We start from the raw sequence: 16,658 nt of genomic DNA, 5'->3' as shown, positions 1-16,658 counted from the left end.
CTTTCATGTACCCGGATCAGTCGTCCTGGCCCCTTTGCAGAGAAACAGCCCCAAAGCATGATGTTTCCACCACCATGCTTTACAGTAGGTATGGTGTTTGATGGATGCAACTCAGTATTCTTTTTCCTCCAAACACGACAAGTTGTGTTTCTACCAAACAGTTCCAGTTTGGTTTCATCAGACCATAGGACATTCTCCCAAAACTCCTCTGGATTATCCAAATGCTCTCTAGCAAACTTCAGACGGGCCCGGACATGTACTGGCTTAAGCAGTGGGACACATCTGGCACTGCAGGATCTGAGTCCATGGTGGCGTAGTGTGTTACTTATGGTAGGCCTTGTTACATTGGTCCCAGCTCTCTGCAGTTCATTCACTAGGTCCCCCCGCGTGGTTCTGGGATTTTTGCTCACCGTTCTTGTGATCATTCTGACCCCACGGGGTGGGATTTTGCGTGGAGCCCCAGATCGAGGGAGATTATCAGTGGTCTTGTATGTCTTCCATTTTCTAATTATTGCTCCCACTGTTGATTTCTTCACTCCAAGCTGGTTGGCTATTGCAGATTCAGTCTTCCCAGCCTGGTGTAGGGCTACAATTTTGTTTCTGGTGTCCTTTGACAGCTCTTTGGTCTTCACCATAGTGGAGTTTGGAGTCAGACTGTTTGAGGGTGTGCACAGGTGTCTTTTTATACTGATAACAAGTTTAAACAGGTGCCATTACTACAAGTAATGAGTGGAGGAAAGAGGAGACTCTTAAAGAAGAAGTTACAGGTCTGTGAGAGCCAGAAATCTTGATTGTTTGTTTCTGACCAAATACTTATTTTCCACCATAATATGCAAATAAAATGTTAAAAAAACAGACAATGTGATTTTCTGGATTTTTTTTTCTCAGTTTGTCTCCCACAGTTGAGGTCTACCTATGATGTAAATTACAGACGCCTCTCATCTTTTTAAGTGGTGGAACTTGCACTATTGCTGACTGACTAAATACTTTTTTGCCCCACTGTACCCTTTAATATATTGCAGTCATCATATTATATGGTGCTGGGTACTTAAAATCTCTCATTTTGCCCTTCCACCCAGTAATTCCCTTTTCCGTTAGGTCTATAACATCACGTGCTTAGAAAATTACTAATTGAAGCCTAAGTCAGGCCCATATACATTTGCATCTCATGGACCTACAACTCACAGTATGTCCTTAACCAGTGGCGTAACTACAAAGATATGGGCCCCGGTGCGAACTTTCAAATGGGGCCCCCCCACCCAAATTCACATTTTCCCTATTAACACGTTGGGAGTCGGCGCAGAGAACAGCTGACTCCCAGTGTGGGGGGTGGCAGAATGCAGCCGCTGGGGGAGACGCTGCAGACCTCCACATTAGGCGGCCCGACTGTGCCCCCCTGCCGGCTGCGCCCGGGGCACATGCCCCGGCTGCCCCCCTAGATACGCCTCTGCCCTAGATACGCCTCCTTGCCTATTCCACCACTTCCATCATTTCCTCCTCCACCACCATCCCCATCCTTGACCATTCCACCACCATCCCCATCCTTGCCCATTCCACCACTTCCATCATTTCCTCCTCCACCACCATCCTTGTCCATTCCACCACCATCCCCATCCTTGCCCATTCCACCACTTCCATCATTTCCTCCTCCACCACCATCCCCATCATTGCCCATTCCACCACCATCCCCATCCTTGCCCATTCCACCACTTCCATCATTACCTCCTCCACCACCATCCCCATCCTTGCCAATTCCACCACCATCCCCATCCTTGCCCATTCCACCACTTCCATCATTTCCTCCTCCACCACCATCCCCATCCTTGCCCATTTCACCACCATCCCCATCCTTGCCCATTCCACCACTTCCATCATTTCCTCCTCCACCACCATCTCCATCCTTGCCCATTCCACCACCATCCCCATCCTTGCCCATTCCACCACTTCCATCATTTCCTCCTCCACCACCATCCCCATTATTGCCCTCTCCTCCCCCTACACACACACACACACCATTTACTTCTCTGCACATTACCCTACAGAGCGCAACACACACACACACACACCTTACCTCTCACCTCTCCTCACGCTCTGCCGCAACATCTCATCGCCTTCCAGCGGCGCGTCTGTGTGAGAGGAAGCAACAAGAGGAAGCAGGAAGACAGATCGCTGGGCAGCGGAGCTGCAGCGATTTCTCCCTGCCTGCTGCAGCCACTCTGCAGGGGCTCCCTCTCCTCCTGCACTGCACCCTCTCCTGCTGCACTGCACCCTCTCCTCCGGCACTGCATCCTCTCCTGCTGCACTGCACCCTCTCCTCCGGCACTGCATCCTCTCCTGCTGCACTGCACCCTCTCCTCCTGCACTGCACCCTCTCCTCCGGCACTGCATCCTCTCCTCCTGCACTGCACCCTCTCCTCCGGCACTGCACCCTCTCCTCTGGCAGTCCACCCTCTCCTCCTGCACCGCACCCTCTCCTCCTGCACCGCACCCTCTCCTCCTGCACTGCACCCTCTCCTCCTGCACTGCACTCTCTCCTCCTGCACTGCACCCTCTCCTCCTGCACTGCACCCTCTCCTCCTGCACTGCACCCTCTCCTCCTGCACTGCACCCTCTCCTCCTGCACTGCACCCTCTCCTCCGGCAGTGCACCCTCTCCTCCGGCAGTGCACCCTCTCCTCCTGCACTGCACCCTCTCCTCCGGCAGTGCACCCTCTCCTCCTGTACTGCACCCTCTCCTTCTGCACTGAACCCTCTCCTCCTGCACTGCACCCTCTCCTCCTGCACTGCACCCTCTCCTTCTGCACTGCACCCTCTCCTCCTGCACTGCATCCTCTCCTGCTGCTGGTCCTGGATAGGCGGATGATGCCTTGCATTGAGCAGCAGCTGGTGGGGACGCGGTTGCATTGACTTCTGCAGGCGGCTATGATGAACGCTTTTCATTCAGACTTTGATCAATCCTTCCGCCCGATGCCTGAAGACAAGGGGGGAATATATCCCCTGACTTTTCGGCGGTCGCCGGTCTGTCCGTCTCCATCACTCCAGCTCCTCCCTCGGCCAATCAGCGGCCGTGGCTCCCGATCTTCCCTGAATGCCTCCCCGCCATTCAGATTTAAATGCCGGTTGTGCATCGTCCCCGCCACCTCCATCTCCAGACTCCGGCGTGAGACAACCGGGGAGGAAACACGGCAGCGATCGGCGGAGCTCGGGGGGCGCAGTGATCGGGGGGGCGCAGTGATCGGTGGAGCTCTGGAGCTCGGGGGGCGCAGTGATCGGGGGGGCGCAGTGATCGGGGGGCGCAGTGATTGCCGGAGCTCGGGGGGCGCAGTGATCGGCGGGGCTCTGACACAGCTGGCCGCTGAATGATGACGTCATCCAGCGGCGCGTCTGTGTGAGAGGAAGCAGAAAGACAGATCGCTGGGCAGCGGAGCTGCAGCGATTTCTCGCTGCCTGCCGCAGCCACTCTGCAGGCGCTCCCCTCCACCTCTGCACACGTTGGGAGTCGGCGCTATGCAGCTTCTCTGTGCCGGCTGTCAGCTTGACAGTCAGCGCAAAGAACAGCTGACTCCCAGTGCGGGGGCGGCAGAATGCAGCCGCCGGGGGAGACGCTGCGGACCGCCACATTAGGCGGCCGACTGCGCCCCCCTACCGGCTGCGCCCTGCTCCCCCCAGATACGTTACTGCCCTAGATACGCCTCGGACTGTTGCCGTGCGGGAGGGATCTCCTGCACTGCAACATGGTGTCGGGTGCCTCTGACCTGCCTGGCCTCGTCGCAGTGGCGATTGCTGCGACCGCGGTAGTTACGCCACTGTCCTTAACAATAGTAATGAGATGCTGGGAGTTGCTATCAGTCTTTATCAGACTGTGGACCATGCAGGAACCACAGTACTGATGAGATGTAGTCAGTATCACCAAGTAAACATTTACATCCAGGTACCTTATGGGTGATCTCTTTTTCTGATGGTGTCTTTTCTTTCTTTTCGTCTTCATCTTGTCCAGATGCCATGATGACTTTTCACATCCACAGCTCTTCTTTCCAGATTCCTTCTTCTCTGGTCTTCTGCAGCACATCCCCACCTGATGCCAATTGAAAATAACAGTTATTAAAATACTCCTGAATAAAAAATATCTGTCCACATGACCTAAATAAACCTCCTATAGTATATACCCTCCAAACTGTCCACCATTATCAGCTATAACCGCCACACCATCCACCCTTATGACCTGTGGCCTTTACCATGATGGGGGGAAGAATCTGCTGTGGAAACTGTTCTAGGTGTTATGTTCCCCAATTCTGTAGTAATGTCCCCCATCTTCAGGGCTGCCACTAGAAATTTCGGGGCCCCATACTGGCAAAATTTTCGGGGCCCCCTTGAGACTCCGCCCAGGCTCCACCCCAGCCCCGCCTCCAGGCTCCACCCCACGAACTGTCCACAGTCCCACCGCTCTCTCTTGGAAAATCTCCACTTCTCACCTATCACACATTGACAGTTCCCATCACCAGATCACACATATAGCCGGCAGCTTTTGTTTTGGCCAAAAAGATTTTTTAAGCCGCCACCATAACACGGTAGACACTTTTGGCCGGGCCCTACTCTGCTGTAACCTATTAAATATTTGTTAAAATATGCAATACAATTTAGGTATATTTTTATTTCTTTTTCAATTTTTAAAATGACCTATAATACTACATACAAGGAACAAATACCACAGCACTATGACCAGATGACATATTACCACCACAGTGATCGAATAATATAAAATACAAGGAACAAATACCGCTACACCATGACCAGACCACATATTACCACCAATGACTGAATACTACAATACTGATCAGTAATAAAAAAAAAACCCACAATACTATCACCAGCAGTGCCATTATGCACAGGAGATCTGTAATTAGTAAGCAGTGTCTGTGTACAGGTAATACAGTGATCACCGGTGACATTATACACAGGAGCTCTGTATATAATGTATAGGTAATACAGTGATCACTGGTGACATTGTACACAGGACCTCTGTATATAGTATACAGTGTATAGTGTCAGTGTATAGGTAACACTGACTCACCAGTGACGTCTCTAGGTGAAGTCCTTCATCTTTCATCCAGCACAGACCGCCATCACTTCATCCAGCCAGGACTCGTCTCTGCAGGTGCAGGAAATAAAACAGTTATCTCGAGTTCCGATTGTAGAACACATTACTTAATTTTCCCAACTTCTACATTACACCACATGAAGAAGGCAACATAGTATCACTCTACCCAGTAACAGGACCGCCCCCCCATTTAAAACAGTATACTCAAAAAATAAAATAAATACATCACTGCAATAATAATATCCCTTAATTAGCCCCTATGGTAATATTCGCCATCCTAGCCCCCGTGTGTCTCATTCCAGGCTCCAGCCATATGTTCTCCCATCCTGCCCTCATGAGTATCCATTCTGCCCCATATGATCTCCCCATTCTGCCCCATCTGTCTCCATCGTATCCATCCTGCCCCATCTGTCTCTAATCTTGCCCCATCTCTGTCCAGCACTCTGCCCAATCTCTGTCCAGCACTCTGCCCCATCTCTGTCCAGCACTCTGCCCCATCTCTGTCCAGCACTCTGCCCCATCTCTGTCCAGCACTCTGCCCCATCTCTGTCCAGCACTCTGCCCCATCTCTGTCCAGCACTCTGCCCCATCTCTGTCCAGCACTCTGCCCCATCTCTGTCCAGCACTCTGCCCCATCTCTGTCCAGCACTCTGCCCCATCTGTGTCCAATCCTGCCCATCTCTTTCCAGCACTCTGCCCCATCTGTGTCCAATCCTGCCCCATCTCTGTCCAGCACTCTGCCCCATCTCTGTCCAGCACTCTGCCCCATCTCTGCCCAGCACTCTGCCCAGCACTCTGCCCCATCTCTGCCCAGCACTCTGCCCCATCTCTGCCCAGCACTCTGCCCCATCTCTGCCCAGCACTCTGCCCCATCTCTGCCCAGCACTCTGCCCCATCTCTGCCCAGCACTCTGCCCCATCTCTGCCCAATCCTGCCCCATCTCTGTCCAGCACTCTGCCCCATCTCTGCCCAGCACTCTGCCCCATCTCTGCCCAGCACTCTGCCCCATCTCTGCCCCAGCACTCTGCCCCAGCACTCTGCCCCACCTGTGTCCAATCCTGCCCCATCTCTGTCCAGCACTCTGCCCCATCTCTGCCCAGCACTCTGCCCCATCTCTGCCCAGCACTCTGCCCCATCTCTGCCCAGCACTCTGCCCCATCTCTGCCCAGCACTCTGCCCCATCTCTGCCCAGCACTCTGCCCCATCTCTGCCCAGCACTCTGCCCCATCTCTGCCCAGCACTCTGCCCCATCTCTGCCCAGCACTCTGCCCCATCTGTGTCCAATCCTGCCCCATCTCTGTCCAGCACTCTGCCCCATCTCTGTCCAGCACTCTGCCCCATCTCTGCCCAGCACTCTGCCCCACCTGTGTCCAATCCTGCCCCATCTCTGTCCAGCACTCTGCCCCATCTCTGCCCAGCACTCTGCCCCATCTGTGTCCAATCCTGCCCCATCTCTGTCCAGCACTCTGCCCCACCTGTGTCCAATCCTGCCCCATCTCTGTCCAGCAATCTGCCCAGCACTCTACCCCATCCCTGTCCAGCACTCTGCCCCCCCCCTGTGTCCAGCTTTCTGCCCCCCCCCGTGTCCAGCTTTCTGCCCCCCCCCCGTGTCCAGCTTTCTGCCCCCCCCCGTGTCCAGCATTCTGCCCCCCCCCCGTGTCCAGCTTTCTGCCCCCCCCCCCGTGTCCAGCATTCTGCCCCCCCCCCCCGTGTCCAGCATTCTGCCCCCCCCCCGTGTCCAGCATTCTGCCCCCCCCCCCCGTGTCCAGCTTTCTGCCCCCCCCCCCCGTGTCCAGCTTTCTGCCCCCCCCCCCGTGTCCAGCTTTCTGCCCCCCCCCCGTGTCCAGCTTTCTGCCCCCCCCCCTGTCCAGCTTTACTGCCCCCTCCCCCGCCTGCCTCTTCTCCTCTGCCGTCTGACTGGTCCTCCGCTGCCCGCCGGTCCCCCGCTGCCGCCGCCCGCCGGTGCTTGCCTCTTCTGGCCCCGGGCCCGCTGCCGCCGGGCCGGCGCTTTCCTCTGCCCTCTCCTCTGCCGGTCCCCCGCTGCCGCCGCCCGCCGGTGCTTGCCTCTTCTGGCCCCGGGCCCGCTGCCGCCGGGCCGGCACTTGCCTCTGCCCTCTCCTCTGCCGGTCCCCCGCTGCAGCCGCCTGCCTTTCTCGTCCGCCGGCCGGGTCCCTCGTCGTCCGGTGGTCCCACGCTGCCTCTTCTCTGCTCCCTCCGCCGTCCACGGACCACGTGGTGTCACACCGCGGCGCCGCACGCTGCTCTGCTCTGGTCCCGGAATGAGGAAGTGGAGCAGGGCAGCGTGTGACGTCACTAACTTGCGGCGGGCGGGCCCATGATGCACCGCGGGCCCGGCCGCCTTAAAGGTACAAGGCACTTTTAGGGACAGCAGGCACAGCAGAGTGGCACTGCAGCCGCAGCCGCAATAAAAATGTCAGGGGGGGCCCGAGCAGAGCGCGGACCGGACCGGCTGCCAGCGTGCTCGCTCGGGCCCCCCTTTTTGCTCCTCATCACCGGGCCCCATACGGCAGTGATGCCTGTAATGCCCTGATGGCGGCCCTGCCCATCTTGGACCCCTTCCTGGTATAGATGTTCCCTACATCCTGGTATGTATGGCTAACCATCCTGGTATATATGTCCCTCCTATACTGTGTGACAGAGTCACTGGCGCCGTACGTTAGAGGAGATATGAGTGGCAAAGGCTGCTTTCCTGAGTGATGTGAAAGCCATTAGTTTTTCTTCCAGCATTGCATGTGCTGAAAGCAATCCAGTCGCTATATGGGTCTGGCTTTCATGGTGGGTAGGTCAGAGATGGGCGGGTGTGGCAGGAGGGAATTAAATGTCCAGCCAGTTTTTTTTCTCTGTCTGTGTTGTTTGGAGGGAAGAAGCCTCAAGACTGAAGCTCCTGCAAGAGTTGCCATATGTGTTGTCCCACAAGTACTGGGAAGGACTTTATATGAACTTTTTACTTTCATTTGAGCCAGAAAAGCTGTTACCAGTTTGGGCTTATTGGCTTATAATGCAATAAACCACCCAGAGACTTTAACAAAAAGTGTTCCTGTGTCTAATTCGGCGAGCAGCTAAGTGAGCCGACCTTCCACACCTGGTATATATGGGTCCCTCTTCCTGGTATATATGGCTCCCCCTTCCTGGTATATATGGCTCACTATCCTGCTATATATGGCCCACCGTCCTGGTATATAGGCCCCCTCCATCCTGGTATATATGGCTCCCCAGCCTGGTATATAAGGCCCCCTCCATCCTGGTATATATGGCCCACCATCCTGGTATATATGGCTCTCCTATCCTGTCATATATGGCCCACCATTCTGGTATATATGGCTCCCATATACTGGTATGTATGGCCCCCCATCCTGGTATATATGCCCCCCATCCTGGTATATATGGCTCTCCCATCTTGGTATATATGGCTCACCATTTTGGAATATATGGCACCCCCATTCTGGTATATATGGGCCTCCTCCATTCTGGTATATATGGGCCCCCTCCACCCTGGTATACATGGCTCACCATTCTAGTATAAATGGCTTGCCCATACTGGTATATATTGTCCCCCCCCAAACTGGTATGGTATGGCCCTCCATCCTGATATATATGGCCCCATCACGCCACACACAAAAAGATTCTACTCACATTCCTTCCTCTTCCTCACAGTGCAGCTTCCTGCCAGCAGCTGGCATGATGTCACTGTCATGCGCCCCCACACAATGTGGTCAGATTACGTAATATTCACTGCTCCCCACACCCGGGACTATGGGAGTGGGGACCAGTGAAATTCATTCTCTTTAATAGCAGGCACATGTGATCGCCTAGCTGCTGCAGGAAACCAGCGGCTGTGACTAACACTTATGCGCGCTATTAAAGGAAATAAATATTCACTGCTCTATACTCCCATAGTCCCGCCCATCTCTCAGTGCTGGCTTCGTACAAAGAGGTGGGTAGGATTATGGGCGTGGCAAGCAGTGAATATGAATTTTCTTTAATAGCGGCACAAGTGTTAGCCACCCGCAAGAAGCACGCTACTGTGACCCTGCTCCTCCTCTGCTTCACCCTCCACAGCCACAGCCAAACTATAGTCCACAAAATAAGAATTCATTATCTTTTTTTTTGTCCTGAATGTTTGCCCCCTCTGTCTGTGTATTGATTGACAGCTCACTTGTCCAATCAGAGACTGGGAGGTGCTGGGTTATTGCAGGTGCCTCCTGTTTCTAATTAATTCATTGCTACTTAGCTGAGCTCTCAGCCTACATCTCTGCCAATTGTAGCTTTCGGTCTGTGGTGCTGTTTGCCTGGTTCTGTGCTCTGTTCATTAATTTATTGCTCAACACCTGTATATTGATCAGCTTTTCTTCTGGTATTTTGACTTCAGACTATGACATGACTTTGCCCTTTTGCTGCTCTGCTTGACATGCTCTCTTGGTATCTGACCCCAAAACGTTAGACTATCCTGCTGCGCCTAACGGCTTCTTGGTGAAAGGTGACTAGCGTTACAATATTTTTGATTATTCATTTTATTATTGAACAACTACAGAGCTGTTGACCAATCCAAAAGGTTAATAAACTTGGATATTTAAGAAAGCAAAAGTAAAGTTTTGTAATTCTTAGGAGAATATCTAGTCCGATTCTAACGCATTTGGTATTCTAGAATATGTATGTAGTTTATTTATGAAGATTTCAGAATAATACATTGAATACACAGGATTCGGCCGGCCGCGACCAATTAGCAAAGCGTGGTTCAAATCCCGCGCCAATTCGCGACCAGACTGCGCCTGTCGCTGATTGTTCACGGCCGGCCACGTAGTATATAACAGCCCACGTAGTAAATAGCACAGCCATGTAGTGTATTGCACAGCCACGTAGTATATACCACAGCCACGTAGTATATAGCACAGCCACGTAGTATATAACACGGCCCACGGAGTATATAGCACAGCCACGTAGTATATAGCACAGCCCACATAGCATATAACACAGCAACGTAGTTTATAACAGCCCACGTAGCCTATAACACAGCTCACATAGTATATAACAGCCCACGCATGCAGTATATAACACAGGCCACGTAGTGTATAACACAGGCCATGTAATGTATAACACAGGCCACGTAGTATATTGCACAGCCCACGTTGTATATTGCACAGCCCACATAGTACATAGCACAGCCCACGTAGTATACTGCACAGGCCACATAGTATATTGCACAGCCCACGTAGTATATTGCATAGCCCACATAGTACATTGCACAGCCCACGTAGTATATTGCACAGCCCATGTAGTATATTGCACAGCCCACGCAGTACATTGCACAGCCCACGTAGTATATTGCATAGCCCATGTAGTATATTGCACAACCCACATAGTACATAGCACAGCCCACGCAGTATATAGCACAGCCCACGCAGTATATTGCACAGCCCACGCAGTATATTGCACAGCCCACGTAGTATATTGCACAGCCCACGTAGTATATTGCACAGCCCACGTACTACATTGCACAGCCCACGTAGTACATTGCACAGCCCACGTAGTATATTGCACAGCCCACATAGTATATTGCACAGCCCACGTAGTATATAGCACAGCCCATGCAGTATATAACACAGCCCATGCAGTATGTTGCACAGCCCATGCAGTATATTGCACAGCCCATGCAGTATATTGCACAGCCCACTTAGTATATTGCACAGCCCATGTAGTATATTGCACAGCCCGCGTAGTATATTGCACAGCCCACGTAGTATATTGCACAGCCCACATTGTATATAGCACAGCCCATGCAGTATATAGCACAGCCCACGCAGTATATTGCACAGCCCAGGCAGTATATTGCACAGCCCACGTAGTATATTGCATAGGCCACATAGTATATTGCACAGCCCACGTAGTACATTGGACAGCCCACGTAGTTCATTGCACAGCCCACGTAGTATATAACACAGCCCACATAGTATATTGCACAGCCCACGCAGTATATAGCAATGTGGGCATCATACTCCTGTTAAAAAAAAGAATTAAAATTAAAAAAAGTTATATACTCACCTTCCGTTGGCCCCCGGATCCAAGCGAAGCGTTTACCGATGCTCTTCGCGCGCTCCGGTCTCAAGAGTGCATTGGGGTCTCGCGAGATGATGACGGAGCGGTCTTGCGAGACTGCACGTCATCATCTCGCGAGATCGCAATGCATGGAGCGGTCACCGGGGCATCGCGAGGAGCGGGAAAGGCCTGTTCTGGATCTGAAGGGCTGACGGACAGTGAGTGTATAACTATTTTTTATTTTTTTATTATTTTTAACATTAGATCTTTTTACCATTGATGCTGCATAGGCAGCATCAATAGTTAAAAGTTGGTCACACAGGGTTAATAGCAACGTTAATGGAGGGCGTTACACCGCGGCATAACGTGGTCTGTTAACGCTGCCATTAACACTGTGTGAGCGCTGACTGGAAGGGAGTATGGAGAGGGCACTGACTGCGGGGAGTAAGGAACCGCCATTTTGCCGCTGGACTGTGCCCGCCGCTGATTGGTCGTGGCTGTTTTGCCGCGACCAATCAGCGACTTGGGATTTCCGTTAAAGACAGACAGAAAGACGGAAGTGACCCTTAGACAATTATATAGTAGATTCTGTAGTGCTAAGATGTTAACGGCCATCGGGAATCCATATTGGTAGCCTGTCTTTAAGGAACCTTTAAGATATTAGACAGTAACAGTTCAGCTTAAATTAGCCTTGTATTTTCTGTAATTTTTCCAACACCTGGACTGCATTGTTTCTAGTGAACATGCATATTTATAGTATCACCCAGTACCGCACAGTTTCTTTATCAGTAATCAATGGGAAAGTGTATGTTTATAGTATTATATCCAATTACTGCATAGTTTCATTATTAATGTTTAGTGAGAAATGTTGTGTTCAAAATATGGTAGAACATTTAGAATCAGGAGAGCTTTTAGCATGGTTTGTCCAGTGATATATTTGTCCGGTGTTGATTGACATCTACAGAACTGACCACACAGTACAAGGGATACAATATCGGACAAATAGAACCTGTCAGAGCTTGAGTAACATTTGGTTACGCAAGTGGAGCGCCCCCATGGCAGCGGGGTACTCGGTATCGGGTCCTTCGGTTCACAAAGGAATGTCACAGTGGCTGACCTGGTCCGTGGCCCTTGGGACGTCCGTATTAAAGGGAAAGGTCTTTAAAGGGGAAATTTTTGTGACGCCACCTGTGGTATTCGGTCAGGATGACCAACGCTGCTTTAAGGGGTCCGCTGGGGTGATGTTATGGCAGCTAGATGGCATACCTTCCCACAGGTGAAGTATGTCCCCAGGGCTTCCCAGTGTGTAGATGGTGGATGGTGAGAGGCGCAGATGCAGCGCCCCAGAGACCTGGTCATTGCAGTAGTGTCGCTCTGCCACTAAGGGGAGTGATGGTACGTCTGATGGCACTAAAGGAGTTCATCTGACCAGGTATCACCAGCACACATTACACTTCACACTCCGGCCACTAGGGGGAGCAAAATGATTTATTTATTAGGCCACTCCTCACACTGGTAAAACTAGGGGTTGGATAGGAAGTTAGACAGAAGCTGACTGGGTTTTGCCCAGGCAACATCCTGTGGCAGGGGGTGTTGCAGGGGAGACTTCAGAGGGGTCCCTGTCAGGCGTGGGAACCTGGCAGAGACTTAGCAACAAGAACAGAACGAAACGGAACCGCGCCTGCACTACCTTGCGGCGGTATCCTTAGAAAGGACACGAAGCGAAGGATATTGTGGACAGTGAGAAACGAGATCAAGCACAAAGGAGAGCCAGTAGGAGTCATGCCCCGAGAACGGCAACATCCTACTGAGGCGCGTAGATGGTGACCGGAACACCGAGGAAGTAACTGACTTTATGCCTTACTTCAAATACCGCAGGACAGTTAATTATAGGTTGGCTGCCTACCTTACATCACCCAAGCAGACGTAGGGGGCAACCGTGGAGAGGGGTGTCTCTAGGGTCCCAGAATAGCTCCGAGCTTTCCCGTCAAACGGGTGCATCCTAGCCATAACAAACTTGGGGGACGGAGAATAGAAAGAACGAAAAAGAACAAGAACAGAAGTTGTGAGGACTATCCCGAATGCTCAGCAGGGAAGCACTACAACACGCAGGCGCTAGTGGTAGGCAACGATTTCCACCTGCAAAGGGAACTCTGGATGTGCCTTCGGACCGGCCGGTCTCAGACAGCCCTGTTAACAGTGCTCTGGATTGAGGATCCTGAAGTCACCAGTAAAGAGGTAAAGAGACTGCAACCCTGTGTCCTCGTTATTGACTGCACCTCACACCATTGCCACCTACACCACTGGGAAGCCCTGGGGACTCACTTCACCTGTGGGAAGGTATACCATCTAGCTGCCATCACATCACCCCAGTGGACCCCGAGCAGCTTCGGTCGACCTGACCGAATACCACAGGTGGCGTCACGAAACCTTAGCTGACTTTCATCATCTATTTTACTGGACGCCCCTTAGCAGGGTCACGGACCGGGTCCAGCCACCGTGACATCCCCAGAACTGAGCCAGAGAGGACCGGTACTGAGTAACCCACGGCCCTGCATCTGGGGGCGCTCCACAGAGAAGAACGAGGACACAAGGTTGCAGTCTTTTTACTTTTACTGAAGACTTCAGCATCCACAGTCCAGGGCACCAGACCACAGGGCAGGCAGAGCCCGGCCGGTTTGGAGGCAAATCCAGAGTCCCCGTATCTAGGTATAAATCATTAGCCTTCTTCTAGCGCCGTGGTGTTGTAATACCTTACTGCTAAGCTTCTCATAAGGTCCTCACAACTATTGAAGATGTTACAGATGTTATGTCTCTCTCTCTTTCCCCCACATGGATAGGACAAACCCGTATGACTGGTGGCTTGAGGCGTTTTACAGGGACTCTATCATGCCCCAGCTTCTAAGCGGTGCCACCTTGCCTCCTGGGTGTAGGGCGGGCAGGTAACGTGAAATTAGCTGTCCTGCCGGTCTCTGGAGCAAGGCATAAAGGATCGTTGCTCCCTCGGTGTTCCGGCTACAAGGATCCTGCGCCTCAGAAGGAGGCAGCCTGTGTAGGGCAGAACTCCTCTGATATCCACTTCTTTGCTACGACTTCTTCACCCTCTCTACAATACAGTTCTCCTTCAGTGTCTCTTTCCAGAAGCTGCTGCACTTAGGACAGGCACAGCTCCGTGTCCCTCTGTCTCGAACTCTGACAAGATCCCACCCCTGTCAGGGACCAACTACCTGAGCGAAGCTCAGCCAGCAACTCACTAACTTCCTCCCCAGGCAACCAGTTTTACCTAAGTGTGAAGAGTGCCCTAATAAATAGGAGCAGAGCTCCCCCTGGTGGCCTGGTGTTGTGAATTCTGTGGCAGAGCTCCCTCCTGTGGTCACAAGTGGTACTTCGGCTGGTTCTCTCTGTGAGCTTCCGTTGGTGGAGGAAAGTGGTACTGCGGCTTCTGAGTTTCCTTCCTCAGGTGATGTGGTGAGGTCGTTAGGTGCTTCCCTATTTAACTCCACCTAGTGCTTTGATCCTGGCCTTCAGTCAATGTTCTAGTGTTGGACCCGTTTTCCTCCTGGATCGTTCCTGTGGCTTGCTGCGCTGCATAGCTAAGTTCCTCTTTGCTATTTGTTTGCTGTTTTTTTTTCTGTCCAGCTTGTCAATTTGTTTCTTCTGCTTGCTGGAAGCTCTGGGACGCAGAGGGTGTACCTCCGTGCCGTTAGTTCGGTACGGAGGGTCTTTTTGCCCCCTTTGCGTGGTTTTTGAAGGGTTTTGTGTTGACCGCAAAGTTTCCTTTCCTATCCTCGCTCTGTTCAGAAAGTTGGGCCTCACTTTGCTAAATCTATTTCATCTCTACGTTTGTCTTTTCATCTTTACTCACAGTCATTATATGTGGGGGCTGCCTTTTCCTTTGGGGTATCTCTCTGAGGCAAGGTAGGCTTATTTTCTACCTTCAGGCTAGCTAGTTTCTCAGGCCGTGCCGAGTTGCATAGGCAGCGTTAGGCGCAATCCACGGCTGCCTCTAGTGTTGTTGGTTAGGATCAGGGATTGCGGTCAACAGAGTTCCCACGTCTCAGAGCTCGTTCTTGTTTTTTGGGTTATTGTCAGGTCACTGTATGTGCGCTGACCTCTATGTCCATTGTGGTTCTGAATTATCTTTCATAACAGCCTGGAGTGCGAAATGTGTTACATGTTTGTAATTCCTGGATGCAGTTGTCCTTCTTTGCCTCCAAATGTGATATCACTCCCCCCTAGGGGAAAATGACATTACTGCAATGACCAGGACCCACCCACCCCCCCATTAACAAATTTTTGAAATGCTGTTAAACAAATTAATATAACTGATGCTTCCCTTTATGGGAGGTGAGAACACTTGAACGTTGCATAACAAACATATTTATGTTGTGCGTGCGCGACTTAGTCATAAACAATTTAGCAAAACAGTACTTTAACTATGAAGTGCAATTGCCCATACGGGTATACTATCTTAAAACCTTAACCCCTTCATGACCTTGGGATTTTCCGGTTTTCCGTGTTTGTTTTTCGCTCCCCTCGTTCCCAGAGTCATAACTTTTTTATTTTTCCGTTAATATGGCCATGTGAGGGCTTATTTTTTGCAAAACAAGTTGTACTATTGAACGACATCATTGGTTTTAGCATGTCATGTTCTAGAAAATGGGAAAAAAATTCCAAGTGCGGTGAAATTGCAAAAAAAGTGCAGTCCCACACAGGTTTTTTGTTTGGCTTTTTTGCTAGGTTCACTAAATGCTAAAACTGACCTTCTATTATGATTCTCCAGGTCATTACGAGTTCATAGACACCTAACATGACTAGGTTATTTTTTATCTAAGTGGTGAAAAAAAATTCCAAACTTTGCGGAAAAAAAAAAAAAAATTGTGCCATTTTCCGATACCTGTAGCGTCTCCATTTTTCTTGATCTGGGGTTGTTTGAGGGCTTATTTTTTGTGTGCCGAGCTGGCGTTTTTAATGATACCATTTCGGTGCAGATACGTTCTTTTGATCGCCCGTTATTGCATTTTAATACAATGTCGCGGCGACCAAAAAAAGTAATTCTGGCGTTTCGGATTTTTTTCTCGCTACGCTGTTTGGCGATCAGGTTAACCCCTTAAGCCCCGAGGGTGGTTTGCACGTTAATGACCGGGCCAATTTTTACAATTCTGACCACTGTCCCTTTATGAGGTTATAACTCTGGAACGCTTCAACAGATCCCAGTGATTCTGACATTGTTTTCTCGGGACATATTGTACTTCATGACAGTGGTAAAAATTCTTTGATAGTACCTGCGTTTGTTTGTGAAAAAAAACAGAAATTTGGCAAAAATTATGAAAATTTCGCAATTTTCCAACTTTGAATTTTTATGCAATTTTAATCGCAGAGATAGGTCACACAAAATACTTAATAAGTAACATTTCCCACGTGTTTACTTTACATCAGCACAATTTTGGAACCAAAATTTTTTTTGTTAGGGAGTTATAAGGGTTAAAAGTTGACCAGCAATTTCT

Source organism: Ranitomeya imitator, chromosome 1 (genome assembly GCF_032444005.1).
Source record: "Ranitomeya imitator isolate aRanImi1 chromosome 1, aRanImi1.pri, whole genome shotgun sequence".
Lineage (NCBI taxonomy): Eukaryota > Metazoa > Chordata > Amphibia > Anura > Dendrobatidae > Ranitomeya > Ranitomeya imitator.
Note: the sequence above shows the minus strand (reverse complement) of the source record.